The following is an 11,188-nucleotide window of genomic DNA, read 5'->3' as shown; positions in this document are numbered from 1 at the left end:
CATCCTTTTTTTACGTGACTGTTGGGGGAAAAATGTTATGCTTCATTAAAGAGGTGACAATTTCTATATTTTTATCTGATATCAAAGTTGTAAGAGCCGATTTGCAGTTATATGGGTAAGAATTTGATAAGACTCCCTACGGTCGTCTTAAGGTAGACCATGGGTAATGCACACCATAAGGAACTGTAAAATTGACAACATAGGAAAGTTATATGTCTTCAAGGTCACCTGTATGCAAAATTTAAATAAAATTTACCGTGTGGTTTATGAGTTATGGATATATTTCTGAACTAAGACTTTGCCATTAGAAGGGCTTATTTTCAGAAATCAGGAAACTCTAAATAATCTGTAATATAAACATTATAAAAATGTTTTTCTATTGCTCATTGTTAAGAAACAAATAATAACATTCAGGTAACAAATTACACAAGCAAAATGTTTGTTATTCAACAAAATGTTCTAAATATTTATAAAAATGTTACCCTACCCCATCAACTTTTAACACTAATTTTACCATTTCCCTATCTAAAATGCCTTTTTCAAAATATCCCTAAAATTTACTATAATGAGGAGCTATTTACAAAGTTTCCCTACATTTTCTACATTGGTTGATCATGCGAAATATAAAATACTTTTACCGTGTAGTTTTTATTTTATTAAACTTTGAAAATATCTGATATCATATTTGCAATTAATTTTGGCATTATTTAACATATAAATAACTACAATAATTATAAAATTTAAATCAAACCCTTTTTTTTCTTCCATAAGGGATCAGAGAGATACATAAGTAATGTTAAAAAGAAAAAAGGACAGAAAAAAAAGTTGCCCCTTCTGCGGTTTGAACCCAAGCCCCCCCCCAATTTTAATGTAGTTGACAAGTGATTCTAGCCTACTTGAATACTCTTCATAGTGGAGGAAATGCATTACCCATGGTCTACCTCAAACTCTTTACCCATACATAATCGGGCACATTTTTTACTGAAATGTCACATAATTTATACCTATAACTGCAAATAGGCTCTTACTTGACAGTAATTAGTGTAGCCGCTTTTTTCATGAAGAAACCAGTGCTGATAGTGATAATTGTGATTGGCATATTTTAATTAGCCAGATCAGGCGTTTTTAATAGGCCTGATAACACTGTAGAAATGTGAAGATACATTCAAATGTATTAAATAGATAATATGCGCCGAGCTCATGAGACAAATGAGTACACTGTAACTTTTTGATATCCTTTTAACCTTAAAGGGAGACACAAAGGCAAAAATGTCATTTCTTAGTTTTGAGTTTTTCAGTCATTATTCTGTTAATGCCCTCGAAATGAATATATTAGACAGTCAAATGAACACAACTTTTCTCCATATAAAGAATAAAATGGTGGTTTCCTAACTTGACCCGCGTGGGTCAGGTTAGAGCCCTAGGATTTCACAATAGTTGTCAAAGTGAACACTGGAAACGTTAAAGAACATGTCAAATGTATGACTTAGACTTGTTTCAATCATACAATGTCCATAATATCTGTTATTGTAACTTCAAGGGTTTGTTCAAGTCATGTGACTTGTTTTAAAACTATTTGGTAATTCTATTCGGGGCTAAATTTTGTTCAACATATATAGATATATTTACGCTTCAAACCCAAAATATTTAGAATTTAAACAGAAATTCATGCTGGCTCTTCAAGAAATGTCATTTTAGCGTGATTTGAGTACATAAGATCAATTTATTATTTTTGTCATTATTTTGCCTGAATATCCCTTTAAGAAAAATGTTAATTATAAATTGCTTACTTTTTAATGTTTTTTAGAATAAGTAACATTATTTTGTTTCATATGACAGGAATGAATTGCATTAACAATCCTAGACATTGTCTTTGGCGTTTTGGCTCGAAAACACATTGTTTTACATGCCATATTAAGTAATTGGACCCCATCCGTGTTTGTACGTGACTGCTGGGGGTAAAACAATGTTATGCTTAATTAAAGAGGTGACACTTTCTATATTTTTATCTGATATCGAGTTCAATATCTAAAACCAACTATATTTGATATAAATTATGTTACATTGTATGTACTTGAGGTTATTGTTTGTACAGCTCTGCGAATTTTACAGTTTTTCTGCATAGAATTGATTTTGGGACTTTTTATGATAAGCTTAACAATATCATTGCTTTCGCATGAAACAAAAAAAAATGCAATTAGTCCCATACGCTTCGTTTATCGGAATTTACACACAAGTAAACATGAAAGTAATATATTGACACATTTGAAAAAAATAACCAAATATTTATTTGATTTCCATGAGCAAGAAATTTTACAAGTAACGGATCAAAGATCAGTTAATCTGCTCAATTTATAATTGTAAAATGATAATGACATTCGATCAATAAATTTTGTAACAAAAAAAACTTACAACAAAAAAAAACGTTCTTTCAAATCTTTCCAATTAAGTCAGTTTACTACGCAGTAAAATTTAAATTGTAAAATAAATCATTTACGTCAGCGTTTGGGATTTCTATGTATGCATTATTGATAGTATATTTCAATAGTACGTTTTTGTAAAATAACGCTTTCGCTCTTATTAATATGTAGGCCAAATATTGAAAATTGTCAACAAGATGACACACTATAAAAAACTGCATTTACATATATATGTACGTTATAACTTAACTAGATAATTAGATAGTATTGAAATTCCAATGCTATTAACAAAGTCCAACTAGGCAATTGCAAAAGTCTCCTATAAGCAGAATAAACCTAATTTAGGTTTAAAATATTTTTAATAACTACTATGTAGAGTTTAAAAGAGTCCTTACTTTCCAACTCCTAAATATGAGGTTTAGTTAAGAATTTTTACAGTAAATAATTTAACATGAATAATTTTTATCATTAATAAAATATAAAAACATATCAACACCATATCCAGGACTTGAAGCTATCGATGAACTTTATTTGGCCTGAAAGTTATTTGCAAAAACTGTACGGGAATACCTCATTACATGTACTTCCAAAATTCCGTGGGAAACCTTTAATTTGAAGCGACACATGACACCTGCCGGTTGCGTGGAAGCTCAATTGTCTTCAAGGTTATCAGACAACGCTTTTATCAAATAAAAGAAGAGATTAATGTATGTATTGACATAAAAAATATAATCAGTATATTGCTATTATTTTAGCCATTCTCCTTAAACATGTGAAGAAATTTTCTTCTTTTAAATTTCAGTTGCTCTAAATTCCATATTCCAAAAGTTTTCAAAACGTTTATGAACTCGTACACACAAAAAATAAGTCAGCCTTTTTTCGCACTGTTACCATTGAGATCAAAGAGTAATTAAGTAAGATAAAAAAAAAAATTCTGAATCCCAAGCTTAAAGACGCAAGACAGGAAAAAAACAAATACTGAAATATTAGAGAAATAGTTACTTCTATTAGTAAAGGCCTCAACAGACGGTAGGATTTAGTTGTACAGCACTAATTAGAGATAAGATGTACAGTTTTCAAAGCTATACAACACTTGCATTCAAACGGTAATTCTACACTGTAAGAATCATCTAAGGTTTCCCCTTAAAAGGTTAAAAGGATCCCTTCACATTGATCTTTTACATACTTTACTCACTAAATAATTTTTCGCCATGAGTAATTATTGAAACACCTCCCTTTCAATATATATATAATATATATATATATATATATATATATATATATATATATATATATATATATATATAATATATATATATATATATATATATTCCTCGGAATACCGTACTGCGGCATTACTGACTAAGGTATCTGGCCGCCCCTCCCATAATTAGAGAACAGTTCAATACCGTGACATAATCATTGTCGGGTCACTTTGGGTCTCCTGAAGAGTTTTTCAACATCATTTTTACCCCATCTAAACACTATGTTAACTTTTAGCACTATAATATCACTTTAAATCTTGTAGATCTATATAGAGTTTTGTATTGAAGCTTACATAATGGGGCGTTCTCCAAGGTAATTAGCGGCATAACTATTCTTTACCCTGAAAACTTCACAACATAATTTGGTCGACCCTTTTTTCTCCTAGTAACCATTCAAGCATGTTGATAGTTTAAGACTTCCGCAAAGCCCCCAGGCAGGGGATTTACAACTGGACGACAGCAATAAATGTTTAATAAGGGAGTACACTACAGCCAATAAAGTTTGAAACTGACAAAATTATATTCCAGCCAAACTGGTAAACGTATATTTTGGCCGAGCTAGGTGGGGGGCTGCAGCCCTGAAGCCCGGGCCTGAACCCGCCACTAACTATTTAAAAGCTATATGCCTCCAGATGAGCCATTTAAATATTTCAATAAATCAAACTTGAGAGAAATGTACTAAGATGATCGAAAAAGTAAAAAGTATCATGATTCAAGTAATATTATACATATTATGTGCAATTAATTCAGTATTTACAATTATATCTCTACTGCATTACTAACGCAATAAAGGCTATTTATGCATATTTTGACCACTTTTTATTAATTTATGTGGCTTGTTAGTGTCATCGATAATGTTTAAATTCTTCCTTTTTTATTTCACAAAATCCACACAGTCATTAGAGTACATTTTCAAAATTTTCATGAAATTAGCACGAATCTGCGAGGCTGCGTGTTAAAAAACTTCAACTAAACTTGAACCAACACGAGCTATAGACGGCAATGTAACAAACAAACCAACTACTAGTAATCTTTTTGGGTAGTAAGAAGTTATTTTCAAGCATCAACCACAAGTACAGCACAACGATTAACAGATAAACAAGAATTTCTGTGTGCATTTGATGTGTTTTAGAAACTTACTTTTCCTTATAAAAAACTTTAACCTTATGTTAAGCTTCACTTATGACATGTTTTCATGACCTTAGCACATCATCATCTGGCATCCAAATTCACAACATTGATCATATATATTTGCATTGCATTGCAATTCATGCAAATTTAACCTTAAGCTAACGAAGATCCGAATAATAATAATAATAACAATAATCTAACCTTTTTTAACCATGACAACGTTTAGAATTTCACTTGGCGGGGATTTACTTTATTTACACTGTCTCGTTTATAGGTAAGAGTGAGGTTTGGTGCACCATTAACCGGTTTAAACTCCCCAGCGGTACTTTTGCTGCTTACCGCTCAAAGGCACCGCCAATTTGATAACCACCCCCGCGGCCAACACCAACACATGCCCCTTATGTATACTCCGTAGATGTATGTCTATGTTGTTTCATACTGTTTTTGTGACACTTTAGCTTGTTCCCCTGTTGTTTCCCGTCTACGATAAAGTATTTACCCTTTGCCCCTTCAGTATTTGTTTCTTTCAAAATGACCCCCCTCCCTTACCCCGGTCTTCTTCCTCTCTGCCCTTTGACTTTCTGGGCCTATTATTCAATCATTTATTTGCTTTCCTGAATTCTTATCATTTACAAAACTATTCCTATTTTTCGATCATTTAGTTGTTTCTTTGTTATTCTTATCATTTACAAAATTATTTATCATTTTAGTGATTGGCTTGTCCGTGCTCTGTCTTTGTGTCCTGTCCTGTTGTGTTTTTTTTTTTTTTTTGTTTTTTTTTTTTTTTTTTTTTTTTTTTTTTTTTTTTTTTTTTTTTTTGGTTTTGTTTGTTTTTTTTTTTTGGGGGGGGGGGGTCGCTGGGCTCCTTACCACTGGTACTTGGTTGCTGATTCGTATGGGGGTTGCGTGCATTGAACGCCGCCTTTCCTTGTTGATCTTGTTTTAGTATAATTTAGAGCATTTTATATGTCTGTCACTGAATTACATATATTTTGTCATAAATGTTATGAAAAGTAAACAAAATACTATTCAAATACGATTCAATATATTTCTTCAATTAAATTGTGCTAATTGATAAAAGGCAACAGAAGTACTAATTATAGCTTTTGAGAAATAAGAATAAAAGCATTTCTTGGATATGATGGGCATTTAAATAGAACACTCATAATTATATAAAAGAGTTTGAATTAAATATTTAAAACCAACTAAAGTGAAATTTGAGAAAACCGGACGCTGAGAAAATCGGAACTCTCTAAATACCGGACGAATAATTCAGTCCAAATTTTCCCTTCTTTTAAACTATGTATTAAACATGACAATACCGGAATCTGTAAAAACCGAATATCGACGGTTGATAGGGACTACAAAGTCAATTATATAGACAATTACCCCTGACAATACGGACGACAAGTGGTATGAATAACCTTGTGTACTTATCAAATTGGTTGTGTCTAATACGCTAATAGAGCGGTAACGGAACAATGATTGTCTGATTTGTTAATTATGTCTCATTTCACAGTTATAGATGTTACTGTTTATATAAATGCCAAAATGCACAAGGAATTGATACGTTAAAATCAGTTGACGAGAGCTGTCTATAAGTGACAAATCTAAATTAATTAAAAACAGTGAATTTGCCGAGACCTACTCTGACAAATATGGTATAGGCAATATTTACAATTGGGGAATTATTATAAACAAACAAAGTAAACCACATGTATGTTCGTTAAATCATTATCCATTACCAAATATAAATATATGCGGGTGTAATCGACTTTATCGTTATGAGGTAACTGCTGTTCGTTTAATCCAAAATTTTATTGTATTTATATGCAATAATGGGACAAAAACAATTAAAACATATTGTATAGAATTTTTATCATTTCTTTATTTAGCAATATACTTACTCATAATCATGAAAATGCAAATATACGTTCAGCATCCTTTGTAAGTCATTGCTCAGTTTATATGATTCTGAACAGCTGAAGGGGACATTGAGAATACCGGACCGCTGAGAAAACCGGACAAAACCCTCGGTCCGAAAGCCGTCCGGTTTTCTCAACTTTCACTGTATATCTGATATAAATCCATACGCTTCATTTATCAAATTTACACAAAAGTACTCGTGAAAGGAATATAAAGACACATTGGAAAAAATAACCACCTATTTACTGGATTTCCATGAGCAAGAAATTGTACATGTAACGGATCCATGATCTGTTTATCTGTTCAATTAATAATATTAGTGCCTCGTCATTGAATTATGAAATTCGGTCAATAAATGTTCACAAAAAAACAACGTTCTTTCAAGTCGTTCCAATTAGGTCAGCTAACTACGCAATAAAATGTAAAAAAACTTATACACGTCAGCGTTTGGGATTTCTATACATATCAAATTACAATAGCACGTTTTTGTAAAGATAATACATGTACTTAAAATAAGGCTCACGCTCCAATTAATATTAAGGCCCAATATTGTAAATTGTCAACAAGATAACAAACTATAATCAAAGCAAGCTCTGTGGTATTTTCTGATCTTTGCAATCTGAATCGTACTGTACGTATATCTATATGTCTTTTCTTTCATAAGTTTATTTTTTATATACTATAGATACGAGATGCAGCGATTGCGTTTAAAATTTTTTACTATAACAGTTCTAGTTGATACATACGGAATTTTGCATGACTAGATTTGCGTCAAAAAATCATTTATGTTCATTTTTTTTATGACAACCACACTTTATCCTTGCATATCGTGGCTACTTCCTTAAAAAGACACTTAAAATAGTTGCCTCGACTGGCATTTGAACTCCAGACCTCCAACACCTTAAACGAGCGCGTTAACCCTGCACCACGGGGAAGTTATACGAGAAAACCTAAATAAAATCAAATAATTCTAAATTGAAATTTCCATTTCGGGTTTGTAATCCTTATTAATTTCGAGGTATTTTGTTCACGATAAACCTGTTGTTTAACACTGATGTAAATAATTTAGCAAATTCTTCTCGCCAAAACAGTCTGACATGTATATATTCCACTACTCGACAGTCAGATTTATTTATGTTATATGCTCTGAAGAATTCGGTAATCAACATCGCTAAAAAGGCATTTTCATTGATTAAAATGATATTCATCCGCGTAATTTGTGATTGTGTATTATTGACAATTCTATAAGCCAGCGTTGTAATTTGTTGGATACATGTAATAAAATAAAAACTAATTCTTCTTTTACATCGCTAGTTTTCAGTTGTTTTGAGAACCACTTGTTGCCAGCTTTGTCGTGAAATTATGTGCTAGAGATTGAATGTCACCATTGTATTTCCTGATAAACTTTACACATATACACTATAATTCAACTGGATAATCGGATATTACTGGAATTACATTGCTATTTACTAAGTCCTTATAGAGTTAAAAAGGCCTAATAAGGAAATTGTAAAATTCTCATTATCAGTAGAATAAACCTTATTTAGGTTAAATATCTTTTTAAATTTTGTTTGTTTATTTTGGATTTTACGCGACGTTCCAGCTTTACTGGTGGAGGAAGACCTCAGGTCCTCTTCCGTGCATTATAATCATTATTTGAGGCACGAACGGGCACCTGAGTAGAACCACCGACGTTCCGTAAGCCAGCTGGATAGCTTCCTAACATGAAAGAATCAAAAGTCCCTGTCGGGATTCGAACCCACAGCGGTGAGGGGCAAGTGATTTGAAGTCAACGACCGTAACCGTTCGGCCATGGACGCCCCTATATCTTTTCAAATAACCACTATGTAGAATTTTAAGGAGTCCAACTCCTAAATATGAGGTTTAGTTAAGAATTTTACGGTTATTTAACATAAAATAATTCTATCATTAATTAAATATATAAACATATAAATACCCCACATTCAGGACTTGAAGCTATCAATGCAAATTATTTGGCCTAAAGGTTATTTGCAAAAACTGAACGGGAATACCTTATTACTTCCAAAATTCCGTGGGAAACCTTTAATTTGAAATGACACATGACACCTGTCTGTCGCGTGCAGCTCAATTACCTTCAAAGTCACCAGACAACGATTTTATCAAAAGAAGAGATTAACGTATGTATTGACATAAAAAGTGTTCTCAGTATATTGCTCTAGTTTTAGCCATTCTCCTAAGACATGTGTAGAAATTTCAATTTCTTTTCAATTTTGGTTGCTTTAAATTTCACATTTCAAAAGGTTTCAGTACATCACAGAAAACCCATGCATGCATAAATCAACACGCTACATTCAAAAGTTTATGAACCATGTAATGACCATCTCTATTCATACACACAAAAATATAAGTCTGCCTTATTGCGAACTGTTTCCATTGAAATTTAATGCATAGATCAAAAAGTAATGAACTTAGATAAAAAAAAATACCTGAACCTCCAGCTTAAAGACGCATGACAGGAAAAAAGACAAATACTGAAGTATAAGAGAAATAGTTACTACTATTAATAATATCACTTTAAACCTTGTAGATCTATTTAGTGTTTTGTATTGAAGCTGATACGTTCTCCCAGGTAATTAGGGGCATAACTATTCTTTACCCTGAAAACATCACAACATAATTTGGTCGACCCTTTTTTCTCCTAGTAACCATTCAAGCATGTTGATAGATTAAGACTTCCGCAAAGCCCCCAGGCAGGGGATTTACAACTGGATGACAGCAATAAATGTTTTGATAAGGGAGTACACTACAGCAAATAAAGTTTGAAACTGACAAAAATATATTCCAGTCCAGCTGGTAAACGTTTATTTTGGCCGAGCTGGGGAGGGGGGGGGTGCTGCAGCCCTGAAGCCCGGGCCTGAACCCGCCACTGACCACTTTAAAGCTACATGCGTCCAGATGAGCCAAAATATTTCAATAAAATCAAACTTGAGAAAAATGAACTAAGATGCTCGAAAAAGTTAAAAGTGTCAAGATTCAAGTAACATTTTACATATTATGTTCAATTAATTCAGTATTTACAACTATATCTCTACTGCGTTACTAACACAATAAAGGCTATTTATGCATATTTTGACACTTTTTGGTAATTTACGTGGCTTGTAAGTGTCATCGATAATGTGTAAATTGCTTCCTTTTGGTTACTTCACAATATCACACAGTCATTTAAGTACATTTTCAAAATTTTCATGAAAATTAGCACGAATCTGGAGGCGTGCTGCTTTAAAAACTTCAACTAAACTTGACCAAACTGAGCTGCAGAGCCCATGTACAAAACAAAGCCAACTACTTGGTAATCTATTTTGGGTAGTAAGAGGTCTATTGTCACGCATTTAACCGGCAAGTACAGGCACAACCATTAAAGATAAACAAGTAATGTCTGTGTGCATTGTATGTTGTGTTAGAAACTTACTTTTCCTATAAAAACTTTAACCTTATAATAGCTTCACTTATGACAGAGCTTGTCATGACCTTAGCACATCTGATCTGGCACCAAGTTCACAACATTGATATTAAATATTTGCATTGCATGCTATATTCATGCTAAATTTAGACCTTATTTAAGGTGAAAGTCCGAATAAGATGGATTCTGTTTTGCCTAAATGCAGGGATAACTAGTTACAAACAATCTAGCACTGACTGTTTCCAATCTGCTGGTTTGTACAGCTTCAATTTAACCTTATTACCGATTACTGCTTCCATTTGACATAAGTGGGTATTACAGCTTCAATTTTACCTAAGTGGCGAGTTCAACTTCCATTTTGACATTAGTGGCTAGTACAGCTTTCATTTGACCTTAGTAACTAGTACAGCTAATACAGCTTCAATATGGCATACATCTTTAACTGTGATCAAAATGAAAGAATCATCAGCATTAAAAAGTGACTATATTTAACAAAAGTTGACAATCATTAACCTAGATTGAAAATAATAAAAGGGGTCCAGGTATGAAACACTCGGGAACACTATGATTTATCACATATCACTTGTGAAGTCAGCAGTCAATCTGCTATAGGACAGTGCTATAAGAAATGGTGTGCACTTGATGAACAAAATTTTACTTATAGATTTTAATACAATGTAATGATGTTGAAATTATTGTCATTTTCCTTGGTGGATTTGCCTCCTTCAGATTTGCAAAGTGTCAACGATTAAAAACATTTTTAGATACAACTACATGTATAAGAATCTTAACTTTAGTTCTGACTACAAAAAAACGAAAATCGTAAGCTCACTATAATTTTACTATCTTTGATGTTATGGCACATGAAACATAGTAAAATAATTCAAGCAATATAGTTTTAAAATTTTAAGAAAAAGAACTTTTGACTTCAGTTTCATAAGCAAAGGGAGGTCACCATTTCTATAAATATTTACTTATTTTCTATTTACTTATTGAATCAAAAA

The sequence above is a fragment of the Ruditapes philippinarum genome, unplaced genomic scaffold, assembly GCF_026571515.1.
Source record: "Ruditapes philippinarum isolate M1 unplaced genomic scaffold, ASM2657151v2 ctg8010_1_1_1_1, whole genome shotgun sequence".
Lineage (NCBI taxonomy): Eukaryota > Metazoa > Mollusca > Bivalvia > Venerida > Veneridae > Ruditapes > Ruditapes philippinarum.
The sequence above is the reverse complement of the archived record's forward strand: the minus strand, read 5'-3'. Positions refer to the sequence as shown.